The sequence below is a fragment of the Sapajus apella genome, unplaced genomic scaffold (genome assembly GCF_009761245.1).
Source record: "Sapajus apella isolate SASKATOON/1434 unplaced genomic scaffold, GSC_monkey_1.0 scaffold4, whole genome shotgun sequence".
NCBI lineage: Eukaryota > Metazoa > Chordata > Mammalia > Primates > Cebidae > Sapajus > Sapajus apella.
This window is the reverse complement of record NW_022436944.1, coordinates 51,791,514-51,813,853: the sequence shown is the minus strand read 5'-3', so window position 1 is coordinate 51,813,853 and position 22,340 is coordinate 51,791,514. Positions and strand designations below refer to the sequence as shown.

The window sequence follows — 22,340 nt, the reverse complement described above, 5'->3', positions numbered from 1 at the left end:
ACGCCTGGCCCTGGCCGGCCTCCCCGCCCGGCTCCGGCACCGCCCCACCCTGCCCGAGGCACGTCGGGACATGTAGTCCTCACCCCCTGGCGCTGCGCGCCCTTAGACAGCTGCTCCCGCCGCGCCACGTGCAGGCCAAGGCCACTGAGCAGCGACTCGCGCCCCTGGTTCCTGGTGGAGGCTGCACTCTATCCTCAAGGGTGGAGCAGCCCAGACCAGCTCGCCGTGGTGCCCCCTACACGCTTGTTCCCTACACGGGAAGAGCTGCCACCCTGCCATTTGGAGCAGAGAGAGGCTCCTAGGTTGACTCTCAAGCCGACCAGACTTGGGCCAAAGCTCGAAGTGCCCACCCTGGCTTGTCATCCTCTGCCTCATTTGCACAAACCAGACTCAGCCTGGCACCTCTGAACTTCTTAGTGAACTTGGATCTTCAGAGGGCTTTGGAATTTGGCTGAACAGTACCTGCATTTCAAGGATGACACCTTTTCTAGTTAGTCAAGATGGAAACTTGGCCAGGTGCGGTGGCTCTCGACTGTAATCTCAGCACTTTTGGAGGCCAAGGCAGGAAGATCGCTTGAGCCCAGGAGTTCGAGACCAGCCTGGGCAATATAATGAAATCCCTCACCCCCACACCCTCACATCCCACCCCACCCCCCACCCCTGCACAAAAAGTTTAAAAATTAGCCAAGCATGGTAGCACACACCTGTAGTCCTAGCTACTCAGGAGGCTGAGGCGGGAGAATTGCTTGTGCCAGGAGGTTGACGCTGCAGTGAGCCATGACAGGGCCACTGCACTCCAGAATGAGGGACAATGAGACCCTGTCTCAACAAAAAATAAATACATAAAAATAAAGGAAAAAAAGGTAAACAATAACAACTTGCACTAAGTGGGTGTCACCTTTGCACACTTACTTGGCAGGAATTGCCTGACTACTGTCTTTGTCCAGGGCCTGACTCACACTTGCTTATGGTTTATTTGCATTTGTGATTAACACACTGCTCTCCTCCTCCTTGACAAATAGAACCTCAGTTTGTTCATTCTGAGCATCAGTCTCTGCCAGGCACTGTGCTAGACACTGTCAGAGTAGGACAAAGGGGTTCTCAAACTCTGCTGCATATTAGAGTCACCAGGGCTTTAAAAGAATCCCCATGCCCAGGCTCCATTGCAGACCAGTTACATCAGAATGTCCCAGCATGGCATGCAGGCATCAGAATATTTATTTATTTATATTTTTTGAGACAGTCTCGCTCTGTTGCTCAGGCTGGAGTGGAATTTTTTAAAGTTCAAGAGGCGATTGCAAAAGGAAGCCACGACTGAGAACCAAAACACTAAAATATCAGTGGATTCTGGCTAAAGAAACAAATACTCTAGTCCCTACAAAAATACTAAGCCTATTAGTTTGGTGCTCAGAGAATTAACTGTTATTTTTGCTTTGTTCTCTACATTGTGTCAAATATGCATTTGTGTTACTTATGATATTTACTTAAGGAAATACTTAAAGGGAGTGAGCCAAAGCAGTCTTTCCATCCCTCCACCAATGGTTTGTTCTCAATTATTTGCACTAATGCAAAGATACATGCAGGGATAATGGGAAAGATGGACTAGTTAAGCTTTATTCATCTGTATTTGTGTAACAAAATGTATTTGTCAAATTGAATAGTGAAGTCATGTACTTGGGTAGTATACATACAGTGCAAATATTTATGTTATCTAACTGAACTAGGGTCCCTTCACCTGGAACGGTAAGGCCAAACACCCACACCAAAGTTTGCAGAGGGAGAAAGAAGGATGTTTATCTGTCGGGCACCAGGCAAGGAGAATCAGGTAGCTCCTCTTTGCTGGCTGACAAGTAAGGGTTTTTAAAGGCACTTGGGGATCAGACGTGGTAGCTTATACCTGTAATCTCAACATTTTGGGAGGCCAGAGCAGGAAGATTGCTTGAGCTCAGGAGTTCAAGACCAGCATAGATAACACAGACCCTGTCCCTATAAAAAAATTAAAATTAGCTAGGTGTCCCAGCTAGTCAGGGATAGGCTGAGACGAGAGGATTACTTGAGCCTAAGAGGTCGAGGCTGCAGTGAACTGTAATTGTGCCACTGCAGTCCTGCCTGAACGCAAGAGGGAGACCCTGTCTCAAAACTAAAACATAAAATAAAGGTGGGTGGGGCAGAGGTTAAAGGCAAAGTCATAAATCGATACACGGATCTACATATTGGTTTGACCTAAAAAAGCAGGACATCTCAAAGTGGGGGTGCCCCACAGGTCATAGGTAAATCAGATTTTCTGAGTTACAATTGGTTAAGATGCTTTAGACAAAGTTTGTCTAAAAATTTGGGATCAGCAGAAAAGAATGCCTGTTCTCAGCCTGGGCAGTGTAGGGAGACCCCGTCTCTACAAAAATAATTTAAAAATTAGCTGACCATGGTGACACAGACCTGTGGTTTCAGTTACTTCGGAGACTGAGGTGGAAGGATTGCTTGGGCAGGAAAGGTGAGGGCTGCAGTGAGCCATGATTGTGCCACTGCACTCCAGCCTAAGCAACAGAGTGAGACACTGTCTCAAAAAAGAAAAAAGAAGAAAGAATGCTAGTTCTGATTGGCAGGCATGACTTTGAGGCCCCTCAGGAAGACATTTAGAACCAAGAGCATTGGTCAGAATTCAATCCTCAGTTCCTCCTTATCTAAATGAGGTCTAAATGCCAATGGATACATTTGGATACATTTGGTGAGGGTCTGGGTTTCTAAAACACAACTCAGGGCCTTATGTTAAGATACTATCATTAGTTTCTATAAGGACCATCTTCTGACTCTAACTTCCTTGGCTTTTTTTTTTTTTTTTTCTTTTTTTCCTTTTGAGGTAGAGCCTCGCTCTGTCATCCAGGCTGGAGTGCACTGTCACGATCTCAGCTCACTGCAACCTCTGCCTCCCAGCTCAAATGATCCTCTCCCTCAGCCTCTCAAGTAGCCGACACTATAGGTACATGTCACAACGTTAGTTTTTACATATTTTGTAGAGGTGAGGTTTTGCCGTGTTGCCCAGGCTGGTCTCAAACTCCTGAGCTCATGTGATCTGCCTGCCTCAGCCCCCCAAAGTGCTGAGATTACAGGTGTGCACCACTGCACCTGGCCTTGTTTAAGCTACTGTTACCTTCTTGCTTATTAATGTACTCATTTACATCTCAAGGCTGGGTATGTGCCTGGAATTTCCCTTGAAGGAACTCAAGATTTTCTGTTATTTCTGTGCTTGGGAGATGCACCAGCCTTTAAGAGAGGTCCCTGCTCTGTCTCCTTTACACCAAATGATTCATTTTTAGCAGTTGCCCAAAAGTTTTTAGTTTCTTTAAGAACTTTTATTGGTATAGACAGGGTCTTGCTATGTTGCCCCAGCTGATCTCAAACTCCTGGCCTCAGGTGATCCTCCTGCCTTCGCCTCTCAAAGTGCTGGGATTATAGGCAAGAGCCACCACTCCTAGCCACCTAAAAGTTTTTTTTTTTTAAGTTTTTTGGGGGCCACCTGAAAGTTTTGTACCTTCTCTGGAAACTCTTATTCCTGAATATTATAACTACATTTGCATGAACGTGAGCTGCCCAGCTGTTCTGTGGACACAGGCTGCCCAGCCTACTCCTGCAGTGTTTATCGGTCACCTGAAACGCACAACACATTGTGCCAGAACCGACAGAGGATAGTCATTTGGTTTTACAGACTGATGACAAAGATGAAGAAATTTGTGATCCGAATGTTGAGAGAATAAAGCAAGCTTCGGTAGAATACATACAGTGTGATCCCATTTCTGTTAGTTCAGAAACAGCAAAATTAAATCTATCACTAGGGATTCACATATAGTGAAACCACAAGGAAAACAAGGAAAGGATACATGTAAAATGCAGGATCATGGTTCTGGTGAGGGGCAGGATTAGTTATTTATATATTTTGTGCATATTAAATCGTTTTTGTGTAGATGTTTAACAAAAATCACGGGGGAAAGGAGAGGCCACAGTACAGAGGAGTGAAGAAAGCCAAAGGGACCCAATTGACAGGAACTCGTGACCTACTTTCCAGTTTTGAGGTGGCGGATCTTCTGCCAGTCCCACTCTCTTTGGTCTAAGATGACAGTGCAGGCTGGGCGCGGTGGCTCACGCCTGTAATCCCAGCATTTTGGGAGGCAGAGGCGGGCGGATCACGGGGTCAAGAGATCGAGACCATCCTGGCTAACATGGAGAAACCTGTCTTTATTAAAAATACAAAAATTAGCTGGGTGTGATGGCATGTGTCTGTAGTCCCAGCTACTCGGGAGGCTGAGGCAGGAGAATCGCTTGAACCGAGGAGGTGGAGGTTGCAATGAGCTGAGATCGTGCCATTGCACTCCAGCCTAGGCAGTGCTAACGATGTTGGACTTCTGTGTGTCACCTTCTCCAACAGGGTTGAGTAGCCTGGAAGACAAAAGGTTAGCCATTGTCATTGTGACAGTACCAACTCTTTGGGGACCTGGAAAAGGCATAGGACAGGGATGTCCCATCTTTTGGCTTCCCTGGGCTACATTGGAAGAACTGTCTTGGGCCACACATAAAATACACTAACACTAATGAGCTAAAAAAAAAACAAATTGCAAAAGACATCTCATAATGCTTTAAGAAAGTTTACGAATTTGTGTTGGGCCGCATGCGGCCCACAGGCCGTGGGTTGGATAAGCTTGGTGTAGGGTGTATAGAATTTCATGCATGGAGACAATGTCTTTGACAACGTGACTGGTTGATGCATTGTGGTAGAAAGAGGTGCCACTAGCTAGCCAGGTAAAAGTCATGCAGCATTTTGGAAACTCAGCCCAGAAGTCTCCTTAGCAAGGTCGCTGAGTTCATGAAGTACACTTTTTGTTTTCCGCATTACAGAGGCAATGGCAACAGTGTTGCCAAACTTTTCTATATAACTGGAGCCCCCTTTCCTCTCCCCAATAATATTTCCCTTACTTTAAGTCTCACCCTCAGCCTCCTACACTGTCACTCACACGCTCCCAGAAGCGTTTCTGGCTTATACCTGCTGCCCAGTCCCAAAGCCCGTGCTGTGTGTTATGGTGTCATCCGCACTCCACTTCCAGGTATAAAAATCTGTCCTGATGATTACTTGTTGCATGACAAACCATTCCAAAACATAGATCTTAAAATGACATTTCTTTATCTCGGGAATTGAACATGATGTTCAAATGGGGCTGGAAGATCCACTTCCAAGTTGGCTTGCTTGGATGGAGCAAGATGGAGGCCAAAATGGCTGCCAAGTTGTGGCTGTTGCTGGCTGGGAGCTGGGCAGAAGCTGAGGGCTGGAGGCGCGAGTCCTCTATGTGGGCCTCTTTGGAGCTGCTTCTCCATGGCCTAGTGCCTGCGTTCCAACAAGGAAGCATCCCGAGAAAAACAAAACGGATTTCTTAAGACTGAGTCCAGAAATGGCCACAGCATCACTTTTGTTGTAGAAATTACAGAGCCCAAATTCTAAAAAAGGGGACATAGCCTCTACCTCTCACTAAAAGAAGTGTCAAAGAATTTGGGGATTATGTTTTAAAATTGCCATTGCCATGCTCGATATTATATATTCATATTACAAGTGAGGACACTAAGGTACAGCAATACTAAAAAACACTTTCCAAGGGTCCAGTGGTGAGTCAGGACCAGAGCTTTTGGGTTCATATCCTGCAATTATCAACTGTTCATTTATTCTACATGTCCTTACTGAGTACCTACGGTGGCTCACACCTGTAATCCCAGTAACTTGGGAGGCTGAGTTGGGCAGATCGCTTGAGCCCAGGAGTTTGAGACCAGCCTGGCTAACACAGCACGATCTTGTGAAAGAAAGAAGAAAGGAAAGAAAGAAAAAAAGAAAGAAAGGAATGAAGGAAGGAGGGAAGGAAGGGAAGGAAAGAAAGGATAGAACTAAAGTATAGTGTGTCTTTTGGGCTAGGAGGATGTTGGTAGAGGCCTCATATGGTTGTGCAGGTAGCACACTGCACAACACCAGGAGGCACCATGCACACTGCAGGCACTGCAGATTGGTATACCTAAGAGGACCAGTTTCTGACAGATGGAAGCAAGTGTCTTGAAGAAGGGAAATGTTTTTCCAATCCATATGAAAGCAATATACGGGCTAGCCACAGGACTGTTTTTGCTGTCTCTGGTCAGAGTTTTGGGCAGAGCATAAACTCGGCATGCGGCAGCTAGAAGTATAAATAAATGGAAGGTAGGGAAGTGAGGCTTAAGAAAGTGCAGGCATCTTTTTTTTTTTGAAACGGAGTTTTGCTGTGTCGCCCAGGCTGGAGTGCAGTGGTGCAGCCTTGGCAACATCCACCTCCTGGGTTCAAGCGATTCTCCCACTTCAGTCTTCCAAGTAGCTGGGACTACCGGCACCCGCTACCACACCAGGCTATTTTTTTTGCATTTTTAGTAGAGATGATGTTTCACCATGTTAGCCAGGATGGTCTCTATCTCCTGATCTGCCCGACTCAGCCTCCCAAAGTGCTGGGATTACAGGCATGAGCCACCATACCTGGCCAAAAATGCAGATAGCTTAGTCTGTGTGTGCTGCTATAACAAAATACCTGAGACCAGGCAATTTATAAAGAACAGATTTTTTTTTTTTGAGACATCATCTCCCTCTCTCACCCAGGCTGGAGTGCAATGGTGGGATCTTGGCTCACTGCAACTTCCACCTCCCAGGTTCAAGTGGTTCTTGTGCTTCAGCCTCCTGAGGAGCTGGGATTGCAGGCTTGCACCATTATGCCTGGCTAATTTTTGTATTTTTAGTAGAGATGAGGTTTCGACATGTTGACCAGGCTGGTCTCGACCTCCTGGCCTTATGTGATCTGCCTGCCTTGGCCTCCCAAAGTGCTGGGATTACAGGCATGAGCCACCACGTGCAGCCCAGAAATTTATTTCTTAGTTCTGGAGTCTGCAAAGTCCAAGGTCAAGGTGCTGGCATTCGGTGTCTGGTAAGGGTCTCCTAGCTCATCTTCACATGATGGAAGAGCAGAGGGCAAAAAAAAAAAGGCCTAATTCCCTGTTACCTTTTTATGAAGTCATAATCTGGCCAGGTGCTGCGGTTTATGCCTATAATCCCAGCACTTTGGAAGCTTATAATGGGAGGATTCCTTGAGCCTAGGAGTTCGAAACCAGCCTGGACCACTTGGTAAGACTTTGTCTCCCTAAAAAATTTAAAAATTAGCTGGGCATGGCAGTGCATACCTGTATCCCCAGCTACTTGGGAAGCTGAGATGGGAGGCTCCCTTGAGGCCAGGAGGGTAAGGCCACAGTGATTGTGCCACTGCACTCCAGCCTGGGCAACAGAGCAAGACCCTGTCTCAAATAAACAAATAAAGTCATAATTCCCAATTAAAGCCCTCATGACTTAATCATCCCTAAAGGCCCCACCCCTTAATACTATTGAATTGGAGATTAGGTTTCAACATGAATCTCAGAGAAGACATAAACATTCAAACTGCAGCAGGGCACAGTGCTTTCTCCAAGTTTGGCTGTGAGAAGCTGAGACGTAGGGACATGAGGAAGAGGAGAGGCAAAACTGGAGAGGAGCGACATAATTTTAAGTTTTTGTGTTTGTTTGTGTTTGCGTTTGTTTTACATCATGTGGAGGAGGCTAGAATATGTTGAACTGGTCCTGGGGAGGAGCCGCTAGAGAGGGAGATATCTAAAACACGCGAGAGGCCAGGTGTGACGGTGCATGCCTGTAATCCTAGCACTTTGGGAGGTCAAGGCAGGAGGATCTCTTGAGTAGCTGTGATTCCAGCTACTCAGGAGGCTGAGGCAGGGCGATCCGGTGAACCCAACAGTTTGAGGTTACAGTGAGCTACGATTGTGCCACTGCACTCCAGACAGAGCAAGACCCTGTCTCAAAAGAGAAATAAAATTAAATACAAAAGAGAGAATGGGAGTGAGAGTAAGAGTGAGAGAGGGATTAGCCTTCTATCAGACGAGATGCTCCCAGAAGAATTCCTGAGACGGAGACATCTGAATGCAGGAAAGAAGTCCGCCTTGGGGAGGTGGGCAGAAGAGAACTCCAGGCAGTGGGACCGCCAATGTGAAGGCCCCGAGACGGTGCTATCTCTGCTCACTGCAACCTCCGCCTCCCGGGTTCAAGAGCCTGCATGTTTGAGGAACAGTAAACTCCAATTAGTAAGTAAGTATGAGAGAGGGGAGCATTTCAGTCATAGACACAGTTGGCCAAGATTAAATAGCAGGGGCTTGTGGTCCATGGTATTTTTTTTTTAAAAAAAAAGGAGCCGGGCACAGTGGCTCACGCCTATAATCCTAGCACTTTGGGAGGCCTAGGCAGGTGGATTGCCTGAGCTCAGGAGTTCGAGACCAGCCTGCGTAACACAGTGAAACCCCATCTTGACTAAAATACAAAAAATTAGCCGGGCATAGCGGTGTGTGCCTGTAATCCCAGCTACTCAGGAGACTGAGGCAGGAGAATTGCTAGAACCCAGGAGGCAGAGGTTGCAGTGAGCTGAGATCACGCCACTGCACTCCAGCCTGGGCGACAGAGCAGGACTCCGCCTCTTAGAAATAAAAAAAAGGATTTCCCATCAGGCAAATCTGAGTCAATGCACGCATTAAAATTAACAATAATAGTTACGAATTTAAACTCTTTGAATAAAAGTTCATAAGCCTATGCCGATTCAAAGAAATAAGTAAACAAAGCAGAAGGGAAAGTTCTCTACAGTCGAATGTCAACCCATAAATATGGAAAAATGATGGGTCTAGACAATCATCAATGGATGCTAACAATAGTGATGAAAGTTTGATGTGGGTCAGGATATTTACCTCTCATCAAAGTCTCCACACAAATTGTTTACAAAGGATAAAACAGTAACTTTACTGTAGAGAAAACTGGCTGACACCATCTTAACCATGTGGTCAAAGTCATTGCCAGTGATGGGACAAACTGACATATGCATGTCCTTCTTTTTTTTTTTTTGAGACAGAGTTTCACTCTTGTTGCCCAGGCTGCAGTGCAGTGGCGCGATCTCGGCTCACTGCAACCTCTGCCTCCAGGGTTCAAGTGAAGAACTGTCTTAGACTCCCAAATAGCTTGGAATACAGTCATGTGCAACCTTGCCCGGCTAATATTTTTGTATTTATTAAGGATGAGGTTTCACCATCTTAGGCTGGTTGCAAACTCCTGATTTCAGGTGATCTGCCCGCCTCGTTCTCCCAAAGTGCTGGGATTACAGGTGAGCTTCACCTCTCCTGGCCCAAACTGACACATGCATCCTCTTTAACTAAAATGAGAAGAAGGTATTTGCTTCATATTGGTGTGTTAGACATTTATTTTAAAATTAGGACTTAAGGATTTTACAGATTAAAATATTTTTAACTTTTTTGATGTCTGACAGAGAATTGTCTATTTTTTCTAAATAAGGACATAAGCTATTGCCATATCCTATTACCATTTTACTTCATCTTATTTTATTTAATTCATCTTATTAATCTTAATTAACTTATCTTTTGAATAATTAATGCATCCATATGGTTTAAAACCCATAGTCTTAAAAGGAATTTCATGTGTACCCAAAAGTCTTAAAGAAGCACGCAATGAAATTCCTTTCTTTTCCAGCAGACGCTCAATCCCTCCTTTGAAGAAACGCTTGTTCTCAATTCAAATTTCTTTGTGTATCCTTCCAAGAATACTCCACACGTATACAAAGACATTTTTTTCTTTCCTCTCTCTTTTTATGTTTTTGAGAAAGAGTTTTGCTCTGTTGCCGTGGCTGGAGTGCAGAGGCAGAAACAGGCTCACGGCAGCCTTGACCTCCTAGGCTCAAGCAATAGATCCTCTCGCCTCATCCTTCCAAGTAGCTAAGACTAAAGGCACGAGCCACCACACCTGGCTAATTTTTTAAAGTTTTTGTGGAGATGGAGGTTGACCATGTTGTCCAGGCTGGTCTCGAACTCCTGGGCTCAAGAGATCCTCCCACCTCAGCCTTTCAAAGTGCCAGGATTACAGGCATGAACCACTGCACCTGGCTCCTCTCGTTTTTAATTAGTATCCTATGCACATTTTTCTGCTACTTGCTTTTTCACTTAATGTCATTTCGTGTTAAAAATGTCAGTCAACATAAAAAAAAAGTATGCACATAGGCTGGGCTAAGTGGCTCACGCCTGTTATCCCAGCACTTTGGGAGGCCGAGGTGGGCGGATCACGAGGTCAGGAGATCGAGACCATCCTGGCTAACATGGTGAAACTCCATCTCTACTAAAAATACAAAAAATTAGCCAGGCGCGGTGGCACATGCCTGTAATCCCAGCTACTCAGCAGGCTGAGGGAGGAGAATCTCTTGAACCCAGGAGGCAGAGGTTGCAGTGAGCTGAGATCGCACCACTGCACTCCAGCTTGGGAGCAAGACTCCATCTCAAAAAATAAAATAAAATAAAATGCAATAAAAAGGATGCACACAATAAAAACTTAAAAATTTAAAAAAAAAAAAAAACTTCGCTTTTGGGAAAACACTCCCCAAAAGTCTATACTTTTCTTATTTCTTTGTGACACTAAAAACTTTTTCACAGGCTGATATTGGTTAGATTTATTCCTGTAGTTCCAAGTAAAACATACACTTGGGCCACCCAAGAGAAACATTTTATCTATTCCGCCTTACCCCACATATGTCACAACTTTGCTTCCTCATTACACACCATACAACCTCTGGTAGTGACGTTTGTTCTTGTTTAGCTGGCTTGAAATGCAATTATCCATCTTCAATATTGTTGTTGACAGTCCAGTGATAAATTACAGATTTTTGGCAGAAGAAAACAAAGCCTCTGGAAACTTATATTGGCTTTTATCTCACTTCCTTGGGGAATAGAGACATAATGAATAAAAGGCAGATTTGGCTGCTTGAAAGAATCAAATAGAGCCCTGGACACTTAGCAGTAGCAGGTGTCAATTGTAATCTGTTCACATCAAAGTTTATTACACTTGGCCAAGAGGTCTGCGTACCAGGTTTTCTCCAGCAACCGCACGTTTTCACCAGTTCCTTAAATTGGGACTGTGTGAAAACTTGCTGCTTCTTTTACAAACCACACTTCCATAATTGACTTTTGGTTTAGAAGCCAGCTCTTAGCCCAGCGCTGTGTATTATTATAGATTATGTCTGGGGTGTCAGCCAGCTTGGATCACTTGGAGAACTTGGAAGTTTTAAAGATGGGTTTACCGGATTTAGCACTGTAACTGACCAGAGACAGGCATATATCTGTTCAGAGTTTCTGCTTGATTAAAAGTCAGATATTAACCTGAACTTGTGTTTTTTTGTTTGTTTGTTTTTTTCAGATGGAGTCTCCCTCTGTTGCCCAGGCTGGAGTGTAGTGGCCCAATCTCAGTTCACTGCAACCTCCAACTCCTGGATAGGAGTGATTCTCCTGTCTCAGCCTCCCAAGTAGCTGGGATTACAAGCATGCGTCACCATGTCCGGCTCATTTTTGTATTTTTAGTAGAGATAGGGTTTCACTATGTTGGCCAGGCTGGTCTCAAACTCCTGACCTCAAGCGATCCACGCGCCTTGGCCCCCCCCCAGAGTGCTGGGATTACAGGCATGAGCCGCCGCGCCCAGTCTGAAGTTGGCTTTTACTTTGTCTTTTTCATTTGTTTATTGAACACATAGTTACTGAACTCCTACTACGTGCTAGGAGCTAAGGACACAATATTGAAGAAAACAAAGTCCCTGCTTTCATGGAACTTAGTCCAGAAGAGAGACTAGATAAAAACAAAGTAAGTATCCACCCTTATGTTCCACTGATGTGAGGTAAGGGACGCCAAAACAGTTGAGAGGGGCACCAACCTGGACCCAAGGTGTTAGGTAAACTTTCTAGATATCAGAATTGAAGGATGAGTAGGAATTAAGTGTGGCAGGGTAAGAGTGTTGAAAGCAGAGAGAACAGACTAGGTGAAGGTTAGGAGGCAAAAGAAAAATAGTCATCCATTCTTTCGAGAAACTAAAAATTCAATAAATTGGAGGATAATTCAAGAGATAAAGACAGATGAGAGGCCGTGTGCAGTGGTGCATGCCTGTAATCCCAGCACTTGAGGGGCTGAGGTGGGAGGATCCCGTGAGCTCAGGAGTTCGAGACCAGCCTGGGAAACATGGTGAAACTCCGTCTCTACAAAAAAATACGCAAATTAACCAGGCGTAGTGGTACAAACCTGTAGTCCGGCAACTCAAGTGGGCTGAGGTGGCAGGATTGCTTGAACCCCGGGGAATGAGGCTGCAGTGAGCAGAGATCATGCCCCATATTCCAGCCTGGGCGACAGCAAGACCTTGCCTCAAAATCAACCAATCAATCAATCAATCAGTAAGTGTTTTTAAAAATCAGAAACAAAGTCACTAAAAAAAGAAAAGAGCATTAGAAAAAAGCGAATAAAGACAGATAAGGCAGACAGTTTGCTGGAGGCCAGATAATGCAGGCTTCTGTCATAGAGATTTTGATTTTATTTTGAAGGCAATGAGGGAATATTGAAGTGTTTAAGTTGGTGAGTGAGGTGGCCATATTTGTTTTTTTAAAAGATCACTCTTTTTGCAGCAAAGAAGATGTCCTAGAAGGGAAAAAGTTGGAATTAACAAGAACAGTTAATTAAGAGGCTGTTGCAGACAGTAGGGATGGAAAAAGGTAGACCAGTTAAAGGAAGAACCTATAGGATCTGGCATTTGAACCTAAGAGATCTAGGACTACAGGTGGAATGCACAGGACCTGCGGCAATGTTGTGGAGGGTTAAGGATAACTTCCGAATTTCTTACTTGGACGGTGAGGTAGGTGTTGGTGGGAGGGGATGGGAGGGGGATGTTTGTGGTAGAAGTTGCCTTCTTGGCAAAAGCAAAGTATCTGTGGCTTTTCTGGTTTTCCTGTTTTCTAAACTGTGAAATCAGATGCCAATCCTTGCCTTACATTTTATGCCAAACAGCATACAAGATTCATGGAAAACTGATTGCAGTTTTCCGTGAATGACCTACAAGTATAAGAGATGTGACTTAATTTGTAAAATACTGGCATTTTGTAGCAGTTCAGAAATTTATATTCTTATCTCACTTCCCAACATACGAGACACGTGGATAAAATTTAGCCCTTGCAATACTGACTCACATGCTGTTAGGTTGGTCACTCTCTGAGGATTTTTCTCATAATTTTTTCCTTTCGAGATGGAGTCTCACTGTGTCGCCCAGACTGGAGCGCAGTGATGTGATCTCGGCTCACTGCAACCTCCACCTGCCGGATTCAAGTGATTCTCCTGCCTCAGCTCCCGAGTAGCTGGGACTACAGGCACGGGCCACAATGCCCAGCTAATTTTTTATATTTTTAGTAGAGATGCAGTTTCCCCATGTTAGCCAGGCTGGTCTCGATCTCCTGACCTCATGATCCACCTGCCTTGGCCTCCTAAAGTTCTGGAATTACAGGCATGAGCCACTACACCTGGCTTTTCTCTTAATTTTTAAAAATCAAAATCTAATATATGCATGTGGTTTTTAAAATGATCTAAATGGAAATAGTAAATACTACTAAATCCAAATGGAAATAGTAAATACTAAATGGAAAGCAGCAACTCTCTCTCCAGATTCCACTCCTTAGAAATAACCACTTTCACTATTTCTTCTGGTATTTACTTCCATATTTCTACATGATGTCCTTATGCTTCTATTTTTTTAAATTAAACTGTCTGAATAAGTAATGAAATCACATTGCTAGAAAATAGAGCATATAAAAAGATGTGCAGTAAAGAGCCGTTCTCTTCCTCTTGTCTTCTGTTCGATTCCTACCCAACTCCCTTTTCTCAGGTAACTACTATTATCTGTTTTCTGTATATGTCTGTATATGAGAAAATACCATTATACATTTAGTCCTTTTCCTGTTTGCGCCAAGAATACTTGCTGATGGTGCTCGCCATGGCAGCATTTGCCCCCAGATAACGATGCCACAAGATATCTTGCTTTTATTATTGTTTTTGCATCGCTCTAGTTTATCGACTTTGGAAATAAAAGATACAATTCTAATATTTATAGCATTCTGTTTTTAGTAGTGTGGCATTTCCTTTTCCAAAATATAATATTTCTTGATCACTGAAAGTGTCAAATCCTAAAAAACGTTGCGTTCCCATACGTGATGTTAACATTGTTCTCGAACAGGTGTCTGAAGATTCATTTGATGAATTTGATTTTTCTGAAATAGACAATTCTGGTGATTCAGACAATTCTGATGTTAGCTGTTTAGAAATAACTCCAAGAACAGTTTTTATATTTTATATTCACAGTGAAAATCAGTCAGATTTGCTTCAGCCTCTAAGAGCATATTTATGTAAAATTATTATGAGCACTGACAGCGAGCTGCACTTCTTTTTCTTTTGAAAAGAAGTCTTGCTCTATCACATCACCCAGGCTGGAGTGCAGTGGCACGATCTCGGCTCATTGCAACTGCCACCTCCTGGATTCAAGCAATTCTCCTGCCTCAGCCTCCCTGGTAGCTGGGATTACAGGTGGACACCACCGTGTCCAGCTAAGTTTTGTATTTTTAGTAGAGACAGAGTTTCGCCATGTTGGCCCAGGCTGGTCTCAAACTTCTGACCTCAGGTGATCTGTCCGCCTTGGCCTCCCAAAATGCTGGGATTATAGGCGTGAGTCATTACACCTGGCCCACTTTTTTTTCCTAAACAAGAAAAGGGTTCTTTTTTTGCATAGGCGGTGCTATACTATTCTGTACCAGTCACAATAAAGGAGAATATGATACAGTAACAAACAATTCATACATCTTTCTGGCTTCCTTCTCCCATATGCTGTGTGTCCATCCTGGGCTGGCTGGGGATGTTGATTCACATTTTCCTCACCCAGGATTGCAAACCAACAGAGCGTCTACCATCTGGAGGGTCATGCTTGTGACAGCGGTGGGCGGGGAACATGACTGATCACTCACTAAACCCGAAAGCCTTCTCCCAGAGTTAACGCATATCTCCTCTGCCCCTGTTCATTGACCAGAGCATGTTACATGGACCTGAAAGATTAAAGGGGCAGGGAAGTGGGAACTTATCTTGTGCCCAGGAGTCCAGGAAAGCTGGTGAACAGCGCAGATGATGACATCATGTACACACTGTTCTGCAGCTTGCTTTTTTCAGCTAAGAAGATAATCACACCATTTCAGTAAATCCAGAGAGCATCTGCTATGGATTGAATGTTTATGTCTTCCCAAATTATATGTTGAAACCCCGATCTGCAATGTGATGGTATTTAGAGACAGGGCTTTGGGGAGGTAAGTAGGTCATGAGGATGGAGCCCTCACAATGGGATTAGTGCACTTATGTGAAGAGATGCGAGACAGCTTCCTTCTTGTCTGTGTGCCCTACCAAGGAAAGGCCATGTGAAGACATGACCAAGGAGGGGGCTCTCACCAAGAACCTGCCGGTACTGGCACCCTGATCTCAGATTTGCAGCCTCCTCTAAACCATGAGAAATCAATGTTTGTGGTTTAAGCCATCCAGTCTAAGGTTGTTTGTTGTAGCAAACATATACAACAACATCTTTATTCTTTTTAAAAAGCTGATGGACATTTGCACTATTTCCAATATTTCCTTTACAAAAAGTGCTGCAGTGAATAAACATGTACAGATGTTATTTTGCCCATGTACGACTCTGATATTAAAAGGGGGCAGGGAAGTGCTGGGCAGAGAAGGGTGTGGCCCCTGGCTAGGGCTCCACCCCCCAGGCCCGGGCTCAAGGATCTAGGTGAGGACAGGCACTCCTGCCTTCAGGCCCAGATATTGCATTTCCCAAGACCACCCTGGCCTGCCACGCCCCCATCCTATGCCTGTAAAAACCCTGAGACCGTAGCAGGCACACATACAAACTGCTGGATGTTGTCAGGAACACATTGGCGGAAGAAGACACAAGTGGCTGGACGTGGAGAGGACACTGAGAGGAGCATGCCAGCGGAAGAGCACACGACAGATGCCAGCACGCCGGCCGGCCATCAACTGGTGGAATGAGGCAGAGTTTGGCCAGCGCAGTCAAAGGAGAGCCTGAGACGCCAAGCACCCTGATTCCGGGGGAAAACCATCTCCCTTTTGGCTGCCCCATCTGCTGAGAGCTACTTCCACTCAAGAAAACCTTGCACTCATTCTCCAAGCCCATTTGTGATCCAATTCTTCTGGTATACCAAGGCAAGAGCCCTGGGGTACAGAAAGCCTCTGTCCTTGCCATAAGGCAGGGGTGTAATTAGGCTAACACAAGCTGCCTATGGATGGCTAAACTAAAAGAGCACCCTGTAACACACACCCACTGCGGCTTCAGCTGTAAACATTCACCCCTAGACACTGCTGTGGGGTTGGCACCCACAGCTTGCCAGACTGTATGCTCCCCTGGAGGTTTGAGCAGCAGGACACTGAAGAAGTGAGACATGCCCCATCACATGCCCTGAGAGGGGGACAAGGGAACTTTTCCCATTTTAACTATATTGCTAAGTGATATGGTTTGGCTGTGTCCCCACCCAAATCTCATCTTGAATTGTAACTCCCACAATTCCCACGTGTCATGGGAGGGAGCTGGTGGGGGGTAATTGAATTATGGAGGCAGGTCTTTCCTCTGCTGTTCTTGTGTTAGTGAATGAGTCTCATGAGATCTGATGGTTTTATAAAGGGGAGTTTCCCTGCACAAGTTCTCTCTCGTCTGCCACCATGTAAGACATGCCGTCTGCCCTCTGCCATGACTATGAGACCTCCCCAGTCATGTGGAACTCTGAGTCCATTAAGCCTCTTTTTATTCATAAATTACCCAGTCTCAGGTATGTCTTTATCAGCAGCGTGAGAGCACACTAAGATAAATGTCCAGAGTGGAATTGTTGGGACACAGGGTGTACACGTTTGTCATTTTGAGAAGTATGGCCACATCACACTCCACAAGGGACTAGGCCATTGTGCCTTCTTACCAGTAATGTGTGAGTATCACTGCTTTCCCATGGCCTTGCTGAAGGAGTGTACTTCAAACTTCTAAGGTTTCAACAGAATAGGCAAAAATGTTCTCTATTTAGTTTAAATTGCATTTTGCTTGTTACAAATAAAGTGGAGTGTTCTGCTACTTCTTGATTTTTAGGCTTCCTAGAATAGTAAATGACAATTTACTTCTCCAGCCCTCACTCTCCCCATGCACACATGCCCTCTCCCCTTATTCTCCGTTTCCAGTTATGCCACAGCTCTAGGTTAATTCAGTAATCAGTCTACATCGTTATGTCATGAAAATATATTTAGTAGCTGAGCACGGTGGCTCAGGCCTGTAATTCAGCACTTTGGGAGGCCGAGGAGGGCGAATCACGAGGTCAAGTTTGAGATCATTCTGGCCAAAATGGTGAAACCCTGTCTCTACTAAAAATACAAAAATTAGCTGGGTGTGGTGGTGCGTGCCTGTAGTCCTAGCTACTTGGGAGGCAGAGGCAGGAGAATCGCTTTTGAACACAGGAGGCGGAGGTTGCGGTGAGCTGAGATTGTACCACTGCACTGCAGCCTGGTGACAGAGCAAGACTCCATCTCAAAAAAAAAAAAAAAAAAAAAAAAGACAGGAAAATATATTTAGCTACAGTGCCAGATCATGTTCTATAATTAAATTTTCTCTAGTGTGCTCTCCCCACACCCCTGCCGGCTTGATGATTGCCTTTGCATTGTTTACCCATAAACTATTCGTCTTTTTATCCTTATAGGGGTTTTTTCCCCACTTGTCTCACTGAATCTAATATATGTCTACTAGTAGTTCTTCACAAATGATCAAATACAGATGTATTAGGTAATTTATGGATTCCTTTTCTCCCTGGAGACTTCCTTCCCAGAGCCCTCCGTCCGTCACCCGGCACTATTTCCTCTCCAGGCCTGCTTCTTACACCCCATGTACTCCTCCTTCTTGGATTACTGTGTTTAATTAGAGCACACCGTTCAATCACTTTCAGAAAACTCTACGTTTATGTCTTCATGGCCTTACGGAAACTCACGTTTAACAATGGACTAGAATGGCATTCTAGGGTGTCATTTATCCATCCAACTATGAAGACATTACTTCATTTACTACCAGTATCACAGTGATGCTGTGAAGAAATATGATGCTGTTCTGCTTCCTATTTGCGGCAGAAACTTCTACTTGCCTTCCAGTATCCATTTTTTTTTCCTTAGTAAAATAACGCCTACGTTTAGCCTGGCTGGAGATGACATTTCCTAGCCTTCTTCGCAGCACTGTATGGACATGTGACTCAGTTCTGGCCACTGGAGTGTGTGAGCTGCAATGATGTTTTCCACTTTCAGATTACGCCTTGGAAGGAATCAGCAGCCAATGGCCTTTCCCTTTCCCTTCCTTCCCATGGACAGGTGCACACGTGATCGGGGAACCTGGCTGCCACCCTGAACTCTGTATTGGAAGCTGTGTGATGAGGTTCCCAGAGCTGCCCTTCTCACTCAGGACTTTACCTCTGAACTGTGATATGCGATTGGAATAAATTTCTGTCTTGATTATGCCACTATACTTTTTATACATATTTCTATGCTAACGCTTCATTGCAAGGTATTGATCGACTTACCACCTATGCAACTTACGACCATTCGACTTTACGACCACAATCGCTAGCCACGACTGCTCCGTGTCTGGCAGCGCAAACGTTGCCCAGCTGGGAGTACGACAGTGCGGACCAGCTTCCGGCAGCACTACCATCTCCGTGTGCACCATTGCAACTGTACATATAGCCTACTCAACTTATGACCAAATCGTGTTACGACTGGTCCACGGTCCCGACTGTGGTCGTAAGTCGAGCACTAGCTGTATTACAGTTTCTTTGTAAATGACCTGTTAAATCAAGTTTAACCTAAAGCTTCCTCCTTACATATTTTAAGTGTGACCTAAAGGTTTCTCTGTACATAGTGAACTATAACCTAAACGGAGGGATAAACACTGTAACCTACTCTTGTGCCAATCACTGAGTTTTGGCTAATCGACCTGTTCAAACAGTGTTCAAATAAGGCAAATGCTGAGCTGTAACCAATCCAGCTTTTTGTGTATCTCACTTCGGTTTTCTGTCTATCACTTTCCCTTTTTTGTCCATAAATCTTTTTCCACCATGTGGCTATGCTGGAGCCTTTGAGTCTACTCTGGCTCAGGAGGCGCCTGACTCACAAATAATTCTTTTGTCCAATTAAACTCTGCAAAGTTTCTTTGTCTAACTTTGTCTAAGGTTTTTCTTTGAACAGATATGTTGAATTTCTCTTTCTTTCTTTCTCTCTTTATCTCGCTTCCTTCCTTCCTTCCTTCCTTTCTTTCTCTCATTTTTTTTTTTGTTTTGTTTTTTTGAGACAAAGCTTCATTCTTGTTGCCGGGGCTGGAGTGCAATGGTGCAATCTCAGCTCACTGCAACCTCTGCGTCCTAGTTTCAAGAGATTTCCTGCCTCAGCCTCCCAAGTAGCTGGGATTACAGGCTGTCACCACCATACCTGCTAATTTTTTGTTTTTAGTAGAGACAGGGTTTCTCCATGTTGGTCAGGCTGGTCTCAAACTCCCGACCTCAGGTGATCGGCAGGCCTTGGCCTCCTAAAGTGTTGGGATTACAGGTGTGAACCACTGTGCCTGGCCTGGTTTTTTTTTTCTTTTCCTCTGTCTCTGAAAGTTTAAGGATCCCCTTTTTATCCCCAGTTTTCATGCTTCTAGTCCCGTCATGGGCCTTTTAAAATTCAGGGTGCTGAGTACTCTGTGTCCTTTAAATCTGAATGGCTGTGCTTGTCAATTTCATAGATTTTTTTTTGTGTTATTTATTCAAGAAGTAACTCCTTTCCATTTTCTCTGTAGTTTCCATTTGAAGTTTTATCATTCATCATTTGTCACGTTTCCTGAAGTCTTTTCTTTCCTTATGTCCAGTTGTTTGCTTGTACCCATCTCCACTTTCTGGATTTCGTCTTTTAACTCTTTTGAGACATTTCTCTAAAAAATTAAAGCCTTATTATTTTCCAGTTCCAAGAGCTCTTTTTCATTATTCTTTTTATTTCTGTGAATTTATTATTTATTTATTTATTTATTTATTTTTGAGACTGAGTCTTGCTCTGTCGCCAGGCTGGAGTGCAGTGGCGCAATCTCGGCTCACTGTAACCTCCACCTCCTGGGTTCAAGCAATTCTTCCGCCTCGGCCTCCCAAGTAGCTGGGACCACAGGCATGCGCCACCACACCTGGCTAATTTTTGTATTTTTAGTAGAGACGGGGTTTCATCATGTTGGCCAGGATGGTCTTCATCTCGACCTTATGATTCGCCTGCCTCGGCCTCCCAAAGTGCTGGGATTACAGGCGTGAGCCACCACGCCTAGCCTCTGTGAATGTATTTATTATAGGTTTTGATTTTCTTTCGTTTTTACTGATCCTGTTTGTGTCGTCTTTTTTATGTTGGAGACTGACAGTTGGAGATTAAATCAGCTTAATGGGGATATCATCACCATAAAGATTTATTTTTTCTTTATGCTAAAATCATGCCTATTCTTCTCTCCTAGCTATTATGAAATGTTCAATAGATTACTGTCACTCATAGATATCTTGCTAATCTACAAGCAAGTGTTTTTTGGTGGGGGGACACCCACATGTCAGCATCCTGAAAACTTTTCTCCAGAGCAGAGTAATTCCTCAAGAGGAGAGTTCTGTAGTTTCCCAGGAGGGGGAGATATCACATGTATACCCCAAACTAGCTTTCACATGTAAAGATATTGATTCACTTTAGCAAGCCAATGGTTTTGAATATTTTCCCCTAGCAGTTATGGCGTATGTATGTTTATCAGGGCTTATTCACTGATATGGTTGGTCTTTGTCCCCACCCAAATCTCCTTTTGAATTGTAGCTCCTGTAATTCCCATGTGCTCTGGGAGGGACCTGGTGGGAGATAATTTGAATCATGGCAGCAGTTCTCCCACACTGTTTTGTGGTAGTGAATAAGTCTCACGAGATCTGATGGTTTTATACTGGGTGAAGGAGGGGAGATACAGAGATCTCGGAGCAGGTGCCTCTGATATTTTAGATCATGCTTTGGGGGCAGCTGTCTGCAGAGAGAGCTAAGGACACAGCTGATTTCTGCAAGAGAGGTCAGTCTTTCTGTGGACTTCCAGAGGCAGGACCATGACTTGTGAGAAGCCATAAGGCTAGCTGAGCACAGAACAGATTCTGCAGGAAGAATGAGGGGTCTTTGCGTTACTGGTGGAAAGTATGCCAGTTATCAGCGGCAAATCCATACAGGTCTGCAGCAACTTCAATTCTTGCCTCCTCAGAAGAAAGAATTCGACTCAGGGGCATAAGGCAGAAAAAGAGACCAAGGCAAGTTTCAGAGCAGGAGTGGAAGTTTATTTGAAAGACTTCAGAACAGGAAAGAAAGGGAAGGAAAGTATGCTTAGAGGAGACCCAAGCAGGCACCAAGGTCAAGTGTGACGTTTAACTGTGATCCTTGGACTTTATAGGCTCACCTCTTTCCTGTGATTCTTCCCTTAGGGTGGGCTGTTCGCATAAGCAGTGCCCTCCTTACCCTTGGGAGGTGTTGGAAACGGGTTTATAACATCAGGAAAAATCCACACCAAGACAATGGATCACTCAGCAAGGCTAGTTTTACTTCCTGCAGGAAGGGTGCAACTCGCCGGCAGTCTTGCCACGAGAGCACACCTGAACAAAGGAGACAGGGACATTTGTAACTTTCATAACCTGACGCAATCGCCCCACTGCTGTGTCCAGTTTCCATTGGCTGAAACGGGACCTCACATTCTATGCTTGACCCAATTGGCCAGAAACTTGGAAATTTTCTAAAGAGGTAAAGGCAGAGGAGAACAAAGGAAAAGAGGAAGTTACTTGAGGAATGCTTAGAGAAGCTATAAATTTCCAAATAAGGAAGGGGAATAAGCTATAACCTGAGACTTGCCTGGGCCTGTCCAGGAAAGTCAGGGCAGATATCTAGGTTAAAGTGTAAGAACTCAGAACATGAGATGCACTTTTTTCTTTATTATAACTAACAGCTACTTTAAGATTATTAGCAAAAGCTTTAAAGTAAATTAACCTTTGAAGAAACTATTATTTATTCGTAATGAACTAAGAGGAAAGCTTTGAAGAGGAACTTTTTATTTATTCTTATTTTCGATAGGAGGTTAGCAGTAGCTGTGTGTTTAGGAAGATGACCCCTGAGCTTTCTCCCCTCTTCTGGTGGCATGCCCCTGGAACATCATACGCCACCATTTTGTCTCTTTTAATGTGCATGCTTCTCCCTGGAGTCGGCATTCAATGTGCAACAGGTGTGGACCATCAGGAAATGGCCTCTCCCCTGGCACCTGGCTCCC

General features: G+C 44.5%; 1 long non-coding RNA gene across 1 annotated transcript; it reads left to right on the top strand.

Annotated features, from left to right (window-relative positions):
* The first annotated feature begins 5,657 nt into the window (after positions 1–5,657).
* LOC116538088 lies at positions 5,658–21,676 on the top strand. The gene is made up of 5 exons (XR_004263499.1): positions 5,658–5,670; positions 14,057–14,058; positions 16,364–16,374; positions 18,283–18,292; positions 21,551–21,676. It is a non-coding gene; the product is annotated as an uncharacterized LOC116538088 (long non-coding RNA).
* The last annotated feature ends 664 nt before the right edge of the window (positions 21,677–22,340 follow it).